Source organism: Ascaphus truei, chromosome 4 (assembly GCF_040206685.1).
Source record: "Ascaphus truei isolate aAscTru1 chromosome 4, aAscTru1.hap1, whole genome shotgun sequence".
In the NCBI taxonomy this organism is placed as follows: Eukaryota; Metazoa; Chordata; class Amphibia; order Anura; family Ascaphidae; genus Ascaphus; species Ascaphus truei.
This window is the reverse complement of record NC_134486.1, coordinates 234,103,442-234,119,394: the sequence shown is the minus strand read 5'-3', so window position 1 is coordinate 234,119,394 and position 15,953 is coordinate 234,103,442. Positions and strand designations below refer to the sequence as shown.

Below are 15,953 nucleotides of genomic sequence, written 5' to 3'. Positions count from 1 at the left end.
GAAGCCCAATCGAAACAGTTCCAAAAAAATGTGCAGTCCTTCAATTGGTAAATATAAGTATAAGAGTTCCATGAGGGTGTGGATTAATCAATTAAGTAATGGATGTTGAGAGTGTCATAACAGATCAGTATACTCATCCTCCATATTTCTAGTTTGATTCGCCGTACTGTATTAATTCATTGCGACTCTCATTGAGGTTAGGATTCCAATACTTTGTAATGAATTGTACAATCTCACCTCCTCCACGTAGTCACAGATGTGCTCCAATACTCAATGTTCGGGGGGTATATTTTATGGCAAACGCAGCAGCTCAACACTGAAGCGCATTTCGCCACCCTCTGCCAGGGGCTTCTTAATTTAACTCGACATCCGGATTCTCCTCCTTAAGGGCTGGGACCACACAAGCGTTCCCCACCAGCAGGGGAATCCTCCCGAGCCGGTCCCAGTCCCCCATCGCTGCTGGCTCACTACGCACTGTGACGCGTCAGCCACCAGGGGATGCAAGAAAATTGTGATCCTGAGCGGAGACGCGTCACGTGGTGCGCTGATGAGCCAATCAGCGGTGGGGGCGGGAGCTGTCAGGAAGCAAGGTAGGGGGTGTGTGTTTGTGTGTGTGTGCTTGTGTGTGTGGTGTTGTTGCTTTTGGTTACCTTCCAGCAGCAGCTCCCACCCGCAGCCCGAGCGGGTCCCTCCGCTCAAGTCACGCTACCGCCCTCCCACCCCCGCCCACCTCCCGCTCCGGCTCCCTACAGACCGCATATCGCGGTCTGTGTCTGTCAGCGCCCCGCCTGTCTGCAGTGCGGGCGCGCTGACTGAGGGAGCGGGGCCTTAGCCTAAGTAGTAGTCTAGAACCAGAAATGATACGGCAAAATATAAACAATAAGCAACATTATCCAATATCATAAATATACACAATCAATGTCACCTATCCACGTGTCCAATTAAAATCTGAAATGCTATCACAATAAGCAACTATATTTGATGTCTTCATTTAATCCTACTGGTACCAGACTCCCCAATATAAAGATCCATGTTGCTTCTCTCTGTAATAAAAGCTCATCTAAATCTCTCTTCCAGGATCCCATACTTATTTTATCTATTCCTCTGCAATGTAATTCCTTCAAGTCCATTGTCATACTGGTTGAAATGTCTGGCTACACTACTTGTTTCAGCTTTATTTAAAATTACATTTTTATGTTCCAATATTTGTCCCCTGAACCTTGAACCTGCTTAAATGGTGAGAATTACCCCTGGACTTCCGTATCACACCGCCAAAGTCAAGGTCATTTAACACCTTAAACTGGCCTTGAGTCATCCCACAAAAACTCACCTAGATTACAATTCTCAATTCCCACCTCCAAAAGGTGCACCCGCTAACGTTTAAATAATCCCGTAGGATATCCCCTTCTAAATCCCTGTGCCTATTGGAAAATCCACGTATACCTACCGCAAACTTTTCCATATATCTATTCAACTTCCTCCTGCACCGCTCAATATCTTTCAAATTCCTTGCCACTCTCCAATACGCCCTTGGCACTCTCAGACCATACCAACAGCGAACCTCCAAACTGATACCTTAACCGACACAAATCACTGCTCATATTCCTAACCAATCTACTGGGTGGTGTCTTATCCAAGTCATTCCCATCTACATGTAAAACCAGAATATCCGGCCTCTCTCTACCCCCTGCTAACACCAAAACCAGTGGCAACACCCCTTCCCAACCTAAGCCCCTCTGCCCTTTCCAAAACATCAGTATCTTATCACCATCCAAAAGTTTCCCTGCTATCTTCTCTGCCCAAATAGACTTAACTGTATCCAAAATCCAAACCACAGTCTCCTCCTGACCTGCATAAAATACATGTGTAGCCGAGCCCCCTTTCCCCTACTGTAGGCGTGGGGGACCTGGCGGCTAGGTGCCGGAGCCCTGTGCAATCGGGAAGCCGCTCCGGTGCAGGTGGCGGCCATCTTGGGATGACGCGCATGCACAGAAGAAGCAGTGTGCATGCTCAGTGAGATAGTAGTTGCGGTGGCCATCTTAAGGCCTACGCAAGACGCCGCATGAGACTACAAGTCCCTGGGTCCTTAGGGCGCTAGGCACCATGTGGGTCAGCCAGCCAATAGGGCTCAAGGAGCAGGGGGAGAGACATTAGGTTTGGTGCACAAAGGCACCATGCGTGAGTCGGATGGAGGGCGGCAAGCAGAGAGGTAGGGCCCAGGGAGCAGTGCTCCTCTGGACTAGGCCAAGTACTGCCCCTTAGGCCCCAGCTAGGTCAGACCCCTACTACAAGTAGTGTTGTAGGGAAGGCCTAGATAGTGACCCCCCTCTTAGAGACTCCTACTCAAGTAACTGCGTCATCGGTGGGACGCCACGCTGCGACCTGCGGCCTGCAGTCTGGGACCAGACCTCAGGTCACACCAGAGACATTAGGTGAGACACTCCAGCTGGAGCTCGCCTCTCAAGGCGGACCGGGACAAGGCGTGAGGGGATTTTGCAGATCCTGCATCGTGGGATCACGGATGCGACTCTGCTAAGAGAAGATCTCCACTATAGCCTGGTCGTAGCCAGGAAGGTACCCACGTGCACCATCACCACACAAGGGGGGTAGCGCTACCTCTCATTCTGGGTGGGGACTGTTCTAAGGACACCGGGTGTTTAGATGCCTAGGGCACCCTCAGTACTTTGGGAGAACCACACCGGGGTGTTGGTTATTGCGTGGGTATTGCATTGGGCATTGTGATTGTTACATGTTATTATATGTGCGTGTGTCAGTAAACTTTAGTTATCTTTGTGTGTAACACTTATTACTGTTATTGGTTCTTGTGAGCTCACCCCAGGCTCCCAGTGGCAGAGGTTAGGCCTCCTGTGAGCGAACAGGTATATCAGCACGCGTACTTCCCTTAGTCATAAGGAAAGGGGGCTACATATGATTATATATATATATCATGTATACATACATAGAGCAGATGACCATCTCCTAATCTTCGTAATCCTTGTCTCACTAAAACCAACGCTAGCTGCCTCTGTTGCCGCCCTAATTCTAAATGAATGCGTACCAAAAACACTGGGATCCTGCCCCACCTTAACTAAACACTGAACAAAAACCCTCCTGAATTGAAAATAATTGAGATAATGGTGTTCCATCCTTGTGCACCCATAAGGACTCTAGTTACTTTGGCCAAATGCTCAAATAACAATGTAATGCCCTAACTGGACATATTAACCCTGCCCCAAGACTTCTTAACATTATCCACACACTTACCCTTCGGATCTTCGCTTGAAGCTGCTCCCACTACCACAACCACCACATCCTTATACTGCAAACCACACTCCACACTCTTAGCACCACCTACTTACTAAATCACCAAATCTAAATGCTCCTAAATAAGCAGTTGAAAATATCGCTCCAAAAAGCACAGTCTCAAACTCTGACAGACACACTGTCCTAGCTGCCCACATAATGCCCAATAATCATTCAGTTTATACTGGCCGTCTAATATCGCTCCTCCTGGAATATTTCCTCCAACCCTCCAAATGTTCTTTATCAATAAACTTCCCATAGCATCCTCCTTCTCATTTAGCTTCAAAAAGATTCTGACACCCACCAATTTCTTTCCCATTTTTGCCCCCGACCATCCCTCATCCTGTTTTCGTAGCATGAAGGATACCAATGCGTCCCTTTCAGATTACCCCAATCCTCCTTGTCTCCATCCTTGCCAAAAACAACACCACTCCTCCCATGCCTGTAAATATGCTCTCCACATAACCAAATGCCAAAGAGTTCTTCACCAACTCCGTCACCCTCGAAGTGCCAGCCTCCATAATTACCTGGGACATAATTGGCCTACTAACGCCGCTCCTGGAGCCAGTCTCCTGAACTCTGCAAACTTAAAACGAGATAACGCTTCAGCTACCGCATCATGAATCCCAGTTACATGACGTGCCCTAAAATATACATACTTCTCCTCAAATACAAAAAAACTTAATAAATGTACCAGTCCTGAATCTGTCAACAAATTATTTACCACCCAAACCACGGCCATATTATCTGATCAGAAGTGCACACCTTTTGGTTGGCCAGATGTTCCTCCCCACAGTTCCACCGCTTCCCCCAGGGAGGGAAATTCCAGAAGTGCCAGATTACCTAGTAACCCAGCATCCCCCCATTCCCTAGGCCACGCCTCCGCCCACCATCTTCCCTGGAAGTAGGCCCCAAAACCTACTGAGGCAGCTGCATCTGTGAATATCTAAAAATCGACCCCCATCACTGGCATCTTCCATACAAAAAGTGCAACCATTATACCTCTCAAAAAACTGCTCCCATACCTTCAAATTCTCCTTCACCTCTTTGTATTTCTGAAGAAATGCTCTTACATCTTAACTCTCGCTGTTGCCTTAGCCAGTCACTTACAGAAAACTCTCCCCATAGGCATAGCCCAGATTACAAACATCATTGGCCCCAAAACAGACTGATACTCCTTTAATGTTGATTTATTCCTGACCAGCATACAGCCTACCAGTCGCCATATGTTGTTCAACCTTCTCTTGGTAACCTATACTCAACTCTTTCTGTGCCAATTTAAATCCCCCCCCCCAAAACATGACACCCTTGTCGGTCCTTACTGTACTCTCTTCTGCCCATTATCCTACCTCTCCTTACCTCCACATATGTGCCTACATTTACACCCCTAGCCCCAATCACACCGTCCCTCATTAAATACCCAGCACACTCCCTCTCAGACCCCAGTGCTGGTTGACACCGACTGCCTGAAGGGGCAGGGCCTACGTGCCCCCCACCTTAGTTCCCACGCCTATCCTGTCTGGCAGTTACCCACACTTGACCAACTGCACTTCATAACTAGTCCCTCAATCTGGCTTGATTCCACCCCCCCCCCCCCCCAAATATGTTCCCCTTGCCACTAACACCTCCCCTGCATTAATATCCTGACCTGAATCGGACTACAAATTATGTAACAAACTCCATAACTGTAACAAGACCAGCCCCCATCTTTTCTTTAACCGACAAAAAATGCCTCCTGCCCTTGCAACATCCTAGCTGATTTTACCGACAAATCCTGTGAAAACCATAGTTCTGCACCTGAGGCCTGTCACCACACTTCTGGCTCCGCAGCCCCATAGCCATTAAATTGGTGCACCAGGCCCCCCTGGTGTCTCTCTAATTCACATGGGAGCTGCTCATGCATCCAGGCCTTCAGCGAGCCTGCTCAGAGCCTCAGCAGGACCCGCTCCATGTCCTGTGATCCGCCTCCTCCATTTTTTGAAGTGAAACTTCTTTAGCGGCACCTACCACATCAGCAAAATTCAGTGGCAGTGAATGGAGTTGATGGAGACGGAAGTGACATCACTGCTGGCAGAAGAGGCCATCAGCAACATTTACTGCTACTGAATTTTGCCAGCTACGACCAGCAGGAATCAGGAGGAACACACACATACACACACACATACACACAGTGAGCCGCCTTGCAACCCTCCCAATCCCGCCCCCGGGAGCCACCGAGCACACCCTCCCGCGAGCTGCCGAGCACGCCCTCCCACCCCCCCTGGAGCTGCCGAGCACGCCCTCCCACCCCCCCGGAGCTGCCGAGCACGCCCTCCCGCCCCCCCGTGAGCTGCCGAGCACACCCTCCCGGCCACCGTGAGCTGCCGAGCACGCCCTCCCGTCCCCCCGTGAGCTGCCGAGCACGCCCTCCCGCCCCCCGTGAGATGCCGAGCACGCCCTCCGGCCCCCGTGAGCTGCAGAGCATGCCCTCCCGCCCCCCCGTGAGCTGCCGAGCACGCCCTCCCGCCCCCCCCGTGAGCTGCCGAGCACGCCCTCCCGCCCCCCGTGAGCTGCCGAGCACGCCCTCCCGCCCCCCGTGAGCTGCCGAGCACGCCCTCCCGCCCCACCATGAGCCGCCGAGCACGCCCTCCCGCCCCCCCCGTGAGCCACCGAGCACACCCTCCCACCCCCCCGTGAGCCGCCGAGCACGCCCACCCGCCCCCCCTGTGAGCCGCCGAGCACGCCCTCCCTTGAGCTGCCGAGCACGCCCTCCCGCCCCCCCCTCCGTGAGCTGCCGAGCACGCCCTCCCGTCCCCCCCGTGAGCTGCCGAGCACGCCCTCCCGCCACCAGTGAGCTGCCGAGCACGCCCTCCCGCCCCTCGTGAGCTGCCGAACGCCCCTGTGTCTCCCTACCTCCCCTGGGGGGGGAGCTGCCGAGCACGCCCTCCCGCCCCCCCGTGAGCCACCGAGCACGCCCTCCCGCCCCCCCCGTGAGCCGCCGAGCACGCCCTCCCGCCCCCCCCGTGAGCCGTCGAGCACGCCCTCCCTTGAGCTGCCGAGCACGCCCTCCCGCCCCCCCCCTCCGTGAGCTGCCGAGCACGCCCTCCCGCCCCCCCCCCTCCGTGAGCTGCCGAGCACGCCCTCCCGTCCCCCCCGTGAGCTGCCGAGCACGCCCTCCCGCCACCAGTGAGCTGCCGAGCACGCCCTCCCGCCCCTCGTGAGCTGCCGAACGCCCCTGTGTCTCCCTACCTCCCCTGGGGGGAGCTGCTCGGCGGGGGAGGGGAGGACCCTGAGAATAAGGCTGCTTCCATACAGGGGCAGACCACGCGGACGCGTCCACACGCTGAGCGATCATTGATCGCATCTATACGGCGTGTGGACGCAAGCGGGAGGGGGCGCGCGATGCGCGTGAAATCAGTCAAACCTGATTTCTCGGGCGGTTACGTTAGCGGCTCGCCTAATGAGGGCGAACCAGCTCCGTGACATCACTGGCCCGCCCATAGACACCCCGGACGGCGTGCGTACTAAGGCCAGGGAAAGCACCTCAGCCTCTGCACGGCTGCAGTGTCTATGGACGCAGCCACACACACACACACAATTCAGTTACTATAAATATAGAAGTGCAAATAGCTAAAACACGCGTTCTAAGTCAAACTTCTTTGCGTTTTGGCACTGAAATTGTGTTTTGGTTATTAATTAAAAACATCACTATTGCAAATACAATTTCTGTGACAAAACAGTGACAAAAGACAAAGAAGTTGTGAGCATATTCACATGCCTCAGCCAGTTCTGCAACCCTGCCTTTCCCCATTATCTCCCAGCATACAGTGCTCCCACTGCAGCCAGGGATTCTGGGAAATAACATGCAAAAGAGCACAAAGTGTCAACATTTGCTTCAAATTAATGTTGACACGCTACAAGCTTACGCCTGCCACATAAGGCTGGGGCCATAGAAGGGGTAGCAGGGCTGGACCGCGCAAACGCTGAGGCTCGCCTGCTGAAATCTGCGCGATTTTATGCCCATGCAGGCGAGCCAGCGGGCGCGATCGGAAGGCGGGGGGAGACTGAGGGAGGCGGGGCAGTGTCGTCGCTGGGCCAATCGCCCGCGACGTCAACGTCGCTGCTCCGCGCTGATTGGATGTTTTCAGCCAACATCGCTCTGAAAAACAGCTTGGCTGTCGGCTGAAAAATCCAGCGCCTCAGCACGCCTGCGGACGCTCGCGTGAGCCCCCTCTCAAGGCATCCTCATTGAGGATGCAGGGGCTCAGCGCGGAGCGTCCGCACGGCTCAGCACGGCCTGTCCTTTATGGACTCGGCCTAACACAGCTTTTCAGCACAGCCTGGGTTATATATGTGTATAGATACACACACACCTATATTTACATAGTGTTTGAATGTGAATGAGTAAGTCTGTTCCAAGTGGGATCAATTAGCCAATCCATGCATTCATTAAATACTACTTCTGTCATTCATCTAGTTTAACACACAGGACTACACGTCCCATCATGCACTGTGCCAAGCTCAGGTTTCTCGCTCGGCTCACCTGCGGGCACTGACCTGCGCGCGCACAGCCTACCCGGTCCTGAGCGATTGTGACGTCAGGCAAAAGGGGAGCTTGGCGCCCTATTATTCGGAACTCACATCACCCCGCAACACCGCTGGGTTCGTGTGTGCACTTCCGCTTCCGCCGAGTGACGTCACTAAATCTAGAAACACGGGGAATGCGGTGACGCTAACCTGCAGGTGTTTTACTGACGTCACCGTTGACTCTCAGAGCTTAGATGTCTGCAGCTCTCTGACATCACCATTAACCCCTTAACTGACAAATGGCTTTGTACTGCAACGTGTTGCACTCAGCCAGACAGTGAAACTGCCTGGAATCTGCAGAGCACTGGCATCTCATTCACTCTCTCAGCTTCAGCTCTGCAGAGCACTGGCATCTCATTCACTCTCTCAGCTTCAGCTCTGCAGAGCACTGGCATCTCATCCACTTTCAGCTCTGCAGAGCACTGGCATCTCCTTCACTTTCAGCTCTGCAGAGCACTGGCATCTCCTTCACTTTCAGCTCTGCAGAGCACTGGCATCTCCTTCACTTTCAGCTCTGCAGAGCACTGGCATCTCATTCACTTTCAGCTCTGCAGAGCACTGGCATCTCATTCACTTTCAGCTCTGCAGAGCACTGGCATCTCATTCACTTTCAGCTCTGCAGAGCACTGGCATCTCATTCACTCTCAGCTTCAGCTCTGCAGAGCACTGGCATCTCATTCACTCTCTCAGCTTCAGCTCTGCAGAGCACTGGCATCTCATTCACTCTCAGCTTCAGCTCTGCAGAGCACTGGCATCTCATTCACTCTCTCAGCTTCAGCTTTGAAGAGCACTGGCATCTCATTCACTCTCTCTCAGCTTCAGCTCTGCAGAGCACTGGCATCTCATTCACTCACAGCTTCAGCTCTGCAGAGCACTGGCATCTCATTCACTCACAGCTTCAGCTCTGCAGAGCACTGGCATCTCATTCACTCACAGCTTCAGCTCTGCAGAGCACTGGCATATCATTCACTCAGAGCTTCAGCTCTGCAGAGCACTGGCATCTTATTCACTCTCAGCTTCAGCTCTGCAGCGCACTGGCATCTCATTCACTCTCTCAGCTTCAGCTCTGCAGAGCACTGGCATCTCATTCACTCTCAGCTTCAGCTCTGCAGAGCACTGGCATCTCATTCACTCTCTCAGCTTCAGCTCTGCAGAGCACTGGCATCTTATTCACTCTCTCAGCTTCAGCTCTGCAGCGCACTGGCATCTCATTCACTCTCTCAGCTTCAGCTCTGCAGAGCACTGGCATCTTATTCACTCTCTCAGCTTCAGCTCTGCAGGGCACTGGCATCTCATTCACTCTCTCAGCTTCAGCTCTGCAGGGCACTGGCATCTCATTCACTCTCTCAGCTTCAGCTCTGCAGGGCACTGGCATCTCATTCACTCTCTCAGCTTCAGCTCTGCAGGGCACTGGCATCTCATTCACTCTCTCAGCTTCAGCTCTGCAGAGCACTGGCATCTCATTCACTCTCTCAGCTTCAGCTCTGCAGAGCACTGGCATCTCATTCACTCTCTCCGCTTCCGCTCTGCAGAGCACTGGCATCTCATTCACGCTCTCAGCTTCAGCTATGCAGAGCACTGGCATCTGATTCACTCTCAGCTTCAGCTCTGCAGCGCACTGGCATCTCATTCACTCTCTCCGCTTCCGCTCTGCAGAGCACTGGCATCTCATTCACTCTCAGCTTCAGCTCTGCAGAGCACTGGCATCTCGTTCACTCTCTCAGCTTCAGCTCTGCAGCGCACTGGCATCTCATTCACTCTCTCAGCTTCAGCTCTGCAGCGCACTGGCATCTCATTCACTCTCTCAGCTTCAGCTCTGCAGAGCACTGGCATCTCATTCACTCTCTCAGCTTCAGCTCTGCAGGGCACTGGCATCTCATTCACTCTCTCAGCTTCAGCTCTGCAGGGCACTGGCATCTCATTCACTCTCTCAGCTTCAGCTCTGCAGAGCACTGGCATCTCATTCACTCTCTCAGCTTCAGCTCTGCAGAGCACTGGCATCTCATTCACTCTCAGCTTCAGCTTTGCAGAGCACTGGCATCTCATTCACTCTCTCAGCTTCAGCTCTGCAGAGCACTGGCATCTCATTCACTCTCTCAGCTTCAGCTCTGCAGAGCACTGGCATCTCATTCACTCTCAGCTTCAGCTTTGCAGAGCACTGGCATCTCATTCACTCTCTCAGCTTCAGCTCTGCAGAGCACTGGCATCTCATTCACTCTCTCAGCTTCAGCTCTGCAGAGCACTGGCATCTCATTCACTCTCTCAGCTTCAGTTTTGCAGAGCACTGGCATCTCATTCACTCAGCTTCAGCTCTCCAGGGCACTGGCATCTCATTCACTCTCAGCTTCAGCTCTGCAGAGCACTGGCATCTCATTCACTCTCTCCGCTTCAGCTCTGCAGATCACTGGCATCACATTATTCCCATTCAATGTTAGGCTGCGGCCCCGCTAGCGCTGAGCGCGGTGCTTGGCGAGGTGACTTGCATATATATATATATGCAAGTCCCCGCTCAGCCGATGCGCACGCGGGTATGCGTGTGCACACACGCAATGCGCTTAGGTAAATAAAAAATGTATACTTTCCCGCTCGCTCAATATTCGGCAATGCCGCCCCCCACCCTCCCCCCGCGCGCGAGCAGACGCAGGACACCCGCCACGCATGCTTTGAGCGCCAGCGCGCTCAGCGCTAGCGGGGCCACAGCCTTACAGCTCGGGAGAGCAATGACATCACTTTTCACTGCTGTAGATCGGGAGAGCAATGACATCACTACTAAAGGCCTGCAGAGCAATGACCTCATTATTGACCCATTATCTGTAGTGGTTGCATTCTAATGTTTTATCAGAATTCAGGGTCCGTATTTACAGCACAGGCGCTGTGTGGTACCCCTGATAACAAAAGTCCAGCAGGCACTTGTCTTTCAATAACATTGTGCTAAGTTTAAGTGGCAAGGGTCAATCATTATTAGCATTAATAATAATAAAACCATCATTTTATTGTTTTTTTTTATTTCTCTAAAAGGAAAGCTTAGAAAAAAAATGATTCAACTAAATTACTGGAAGGCTTAAACTGGACAGCTTTGTGTGATCCAGAAGTATATTATACTTAAAGTATTATAGACTACATTTTTAGATCCTTTAAAAATAAAAAGTTTTTCTACTTTTAAGGTGCGGTTCCGCCTATGGATTATGTGTGTGTTTTTTTTTTACTAGGTGGGAAGCAGGGGCTCCAGAAGCTGAACTCTGGATACCCCCTGCTTATCCCCTTTAAAAATATATATATATTTCAAAAACACTGGAATGCTCCTTTAACAATGCCTTTCATTTGGCAGTGTAGTCATCCCTGATATATTTGTGCTTTTGTACAGAGTTGTGCAAACCAGGACTATCCCCTGTAAACCAGCATGTCTGGTAGCTTTACAGTAGCTACACTTCTCTCTGGCCATTACGGCTGCTAGAACTTTGCACTACAATTGTCGGTAGTGTATACATCACCAAGAACTTGGTCTACTGACCAGTTCTAAAAGGGCACAAATGTTTAGTGCATACAATTGCTATGTACTTCAACGCTAGTTGTGTGTGTTAAAGTGTTTTTGAATTTAGCCATACGTCTTTAACCAGGATATCCCATTTTAAATCTGGCATCTAAATTACTGTATTGGCCTGAATATAGTGCTATGTTTTTTTCCTAAAAATGTCCTTCCGAAAACTGTACTCGTATTATATGCGCAATCTAACACCTTTTTATTTTTCATGTAGAACACCTTCAAACTGTAGGGGTCGTATTCGGGCCAATACGGTACAAAGCTTCTCTCCTTTGCCGGTAAGAACATTTTTCAGGCTACACTTGAAATTGTAGGTGCATGAAGAACTCCTCCCGCTCCTACCTTTATATCTGCCTTCCCATCAGGTCTTTCTTGCTTATCTAAGATAGTTAAAAAAACAACAACTCTTTCTCTAGTTTAGGACATTTGGTCGCGGCTGTTTTTCCGCTACTAAGTCGCTGCTGGCGTTTAGCTGCCACACCTCGCCACAGTGACACCTCTCTGCTGGCCATTTGGCCGCCAAGGTAAGCCCCTAACATTACCTTAAAAACCCCTCATACTAACGCTAACGATACCCCCTACCCTAAAAACCCCTCATGCTAACGCTACCACCTACCCTAAACACCCCTCATACTAACGCTAACGCTACCCCCTACCCTAAAAACCCCTCATACTAATGCTAACGCTATTACCTACCCTAAAAAACCCTCATGCTAACGCTACCCCCACCCTAAAAACCTTAACACCTTACTCTAAGCCTTTACCCTAAAACCCCTTACCCTCCACTCTTACCTAAAACTCCTTTCCATCCTCTCTTACCCTAAAACTCCTTACCCTCTGCTCTTACCCTAAAATCCCTTACCCTCCGCTTTTACCCTAAAACCCCTTACCCTCCGCTCTTACCCTAAAACCCCTTACCCTCCGCTCTTACCCTAAAACCCCTTACCCTACGCTTTTACCCTAAAATCCCTTACCCTCCGCTCTTACCCTAAAACCTTTTACCCAAAAAACCCTTACTCTACGCTCTTACCCTAAAACCCCTTACTCTACGCTTTTACCCTAAAACGCCTTACCCTACGCTTTTACCCTAAAACCCCTTACCCTACACTCTTACCCTAAAACCTCTTACCCAAAAAACCCTTACCCTAAAACCCCTTACCCTAGTTCCCAACCTCTTACCCTAAAACCCCTTAATGTACTTACCTTATTGGCGAGGCGGATGGCGGCTGAGTGTCCAGCGCCCAGAATAGGCTGTCATCTCAAGTAATGCTTTAATAACGTTTCTACTTTCTTCATGAAGTGAAAAAAGGATGCAAATAATGAGAAATCGAACATGACCGTTCAGATATTTGAACAAACAGTGGGAGAGCTGTTTGGCATCACTTTGAATAGCACCTCGCAAAGCGTGTTATGGCATGAAACTATAGCAAAATCAACGTTTCGACTGCACATGCAGCCTTCCTCAAGGCGAGGCTGATGGTGATAAAGGAGCAATCCATGCACTTTTTCTTTTGATAGTTTTTTAACATAGGTTTGAAGCAGGGGGTCTCTGGAGCTGAACCCCATTCATTTCAGCCCCAGAGACCCCCTGCTTCCCGAGATACAGACCTCCAAAGGGGGTGCCGGTATCCCTGCAAAGTTTAAAGCTCCCGCGTCACGTGGACCAATAGGAAGCAAAACCTAGTGACGTCGCGGCTTCCTATTTGGCCGCAAGGCGCGGGAGCTTTGAAACTCCGCCTTTACGTGAACTCTGCTAACCGAGCGGAGCAGCTACCGGCACCCCCTACGGAGGTAAGTATCTCCGGAAGCACGTGGTCTCTGGAGCGGAAATGAATAGGATTCAGCACCAGAGACCCCTTGCACATGCTTGGATTGCCTCTTTTAAAGAAGTACTCCATTGAACTTTTATTCGACGGCATGAAACTTACCAGAAAGAAAACGAAAAGCAATCCCCGGCGCCAAAAGTCAAATGGTAAATATTGTTGCCAATTCCCACTGTCCTGGATATAGTCCAGACTTGGTTCCCAATCCGAGAATTTGATCCAGTTTGCGCAAACCAGGCTTGCTTCTTTCACTCTGGCTCTCCTCCTGTAAAATACAAAGGGGACACACTATTGCGCAGAAAACAAGGACTGTTTAAGGGATAATTCTTGCAGACACTAAGAAAGAAGCAAGCCTGGTTTGCGCAAACTGGATTAAATTCTCGGATTGGGAACCAAGTCTGGACTATATCCAGGACAGTGGGAATTGGCGACAATATTTACCATTTGACTTTTGGCGCCGGGGATTTCGTTTTCTTTGTGGTGACATATAGCGAGTGCAGCGAGAGCACTTGTGTTTGGGAGTCCCCTGGGCAGCCATTCTTTACTTTAGATATCTGTCATCCTTTATAATAGGTCACAGTTAAGTTTTGGGCATTAGGGACATGTTACCTTATTGGTTATATACATTTTGGTAGATTAGCGCTTGTTGAATGCTTTTTAGGTATCTAGATTTGTCATGGAACTAACCAGACATGGATAAAACAGATCTGAAGCATCACCTACACTAAAATGATCATTGCAACATAGTGGACCATCATTATTATGCAGTGCTCAGCCATAAAACACCTTACTGCTCCTTCAAATGAATGGGTCAGAAGATATCCTCTGGCTTAGCACCACTTAGTAAATATGGCCCTGTATCAGGATAGTTTGACAGCATTATTTATACTTCAGACCATTGTTTCTGGAGATTTAGCTGTACAGGATTAACTTTATTTAAGGTAAAGAAAAGTGTTTCCGGCTATTGTCATTTTTTTCAACTATTAAAACATTATTGTTGATTATTCTTCATGTAATGCTTATGTAAGGTGTTTATCTGCATAGTATTTGTCTGAATATTTGTTTTTAGTACCTACCCTGTACATTGTATACCTTTTGAAGAAAAAAAAAGAACAAAACAAAGAATTGTTTATTTTTTCCTCCGAACAAAAACCCACTGACTGGTTGCAGGAATTACTTCTCTTTTTTTTTTTTACATAGTTTATCTTTTTATTAGAGTCTCTTTCACTGGGGCCGTGCTTTATGGCAAGCTGTGTTTCCTAGCAGCCAAATGAAGAAGGCCCATTCACATTACAATGGAGGAGGGCAGAGGAAAAAGAGCTGGGTTTGTTTAAACTACTTCTGTCTTCATTCACAGCCTGATGTCCCACTGCATTGTGTGACCCACAATAGCACCCAAAGAACTCATTGTGGGGGAAAAACAAATCAAAATGGGGAAAAGAGATGCTAAACATAAAAGAGGCATGGCACAAATTTGGTACAAAAATCCAAGCCTTACTTACATCTGGGATTGATGTTACCTTTTTGCAGGGTCTGTAGCGTGATGTCTAACATAACTATTAGGAGTTTAAGGAGCAAAACCAGCAAAGTGGGAACTTAAGTTACATTTTATTAAAGCCCTGAAACATCAGATGTAACTGAAGTCGTTTGCCTGATTTCCATAAAATGTTCAACCTGTTAAAACTGTAAATTGTCAAGTAAAATAAATTGTGGTTTTATGTTAAAAAAAAATAATGTATAGTTGTCCTCTGTCTGGACTGCAAAGTAAGATAATACTTCAACCATTACAGTACATTAGACATTAGGTAAGAAGTTAGAGATGGAATATTTTCAGACATGATGAGAGAGAGAGAGAGAGAGAGAGAGAGAGAGAGAGAGAGAGAGAGAGAGAGAGAGAGAGAGAGAGAGAGAGAGAGAGATATTAAAAAAAAAAAGAAAAGAGGAGGATTTGGGGAGATTTGAGGCTATGAAGATGGAAAGATAAAAAGACAGAGATACTGCCACTTGGAGGACTCAAAGGATTAAGTTCAAATGTTGTTGTCAGAATGGAGCACACATTAAACAGAACAGAGTTCAGAGGAGTCCTAGTCATATTAATATATTTAGGGACTCTGCCTGCACAAAGACTTGCCATTGTGGGCACTTTGAATTATCTGTGAATAGTTTGGAACATATGCAGCCTGTCACCGCAGGTGCCCACATCTGTTCTTCCAAGGCAGATGCTCACAGAAAAAGAGAAGGTTTCCAATGCCCAGAGATCCGCCCTATACCCCTCCTCCCCACCCTCCCCCTACCCTTTCTCCCCTAAAGGAAGAGTGGTGTGGTGGAGGGGTGGAGGGGTGGAGGGGGCACAGTGGAGAGTGTCACTGTTCTCTACTCTCTGAAGACAGCGAGCACAAACAACACCGTCAAGTCAGAAGGCTACAAGGCTCAGGTGGCCCCCTCCAGTAGGAACTGCAAGTTGCAAATACACAAAACAACAACAAAGAAGGGGGTGGCTCAAATGAGCTGCCATAGGCATGTTAATCACTGGGAGCCAATATGACTCCTGCATACAGAGACATTTCCCTACTGTATATACAGATTTCACGCAGAACTGACCTCAAGCTGTGGGACAACAAGAGGTCCACCGAAATGTGGTGTACGTAACTATTATGTAGATTAACAAAATGTTGCAGGTTACAGCAATAGTTGTGCCTATGTGGTGACATACAAAAAAT

At 49.5% G+C, this 15,953-nt stretch overlaps 1 protein-coding gene across 6 annotated transcripts in view; it reads right to left on the bottom strand.

Moving 5' to 3' along the window:
* Positions 1-15,953, bottom strand: part of FAM120B (family with sequence similarity 120 member B) — a 140,481-nt gene that overhangs the window by 120,981 nt on the left and 3,547 nt on the right. For 3 of the 6 annotated variants that reach the window (XM_075597020.1, XM_075597014.1, XM_075597021.1), the window contains exon 1: positions 7,826-7,974. The exons of 1 other annotated variant lie outside the window; for it this stretch is intronic. The gene's annotated coding sequence lies outside the window, so the exon portion shown is untranslated. Of the gene's footprint in view, positions 1-7,825; positions 7,978-15,953 lie in introns of those variants that run through there. 2 more of the 6 variants (XM_075597017.1, XM_075597015.1) reach the window with 2 other exon arrangements.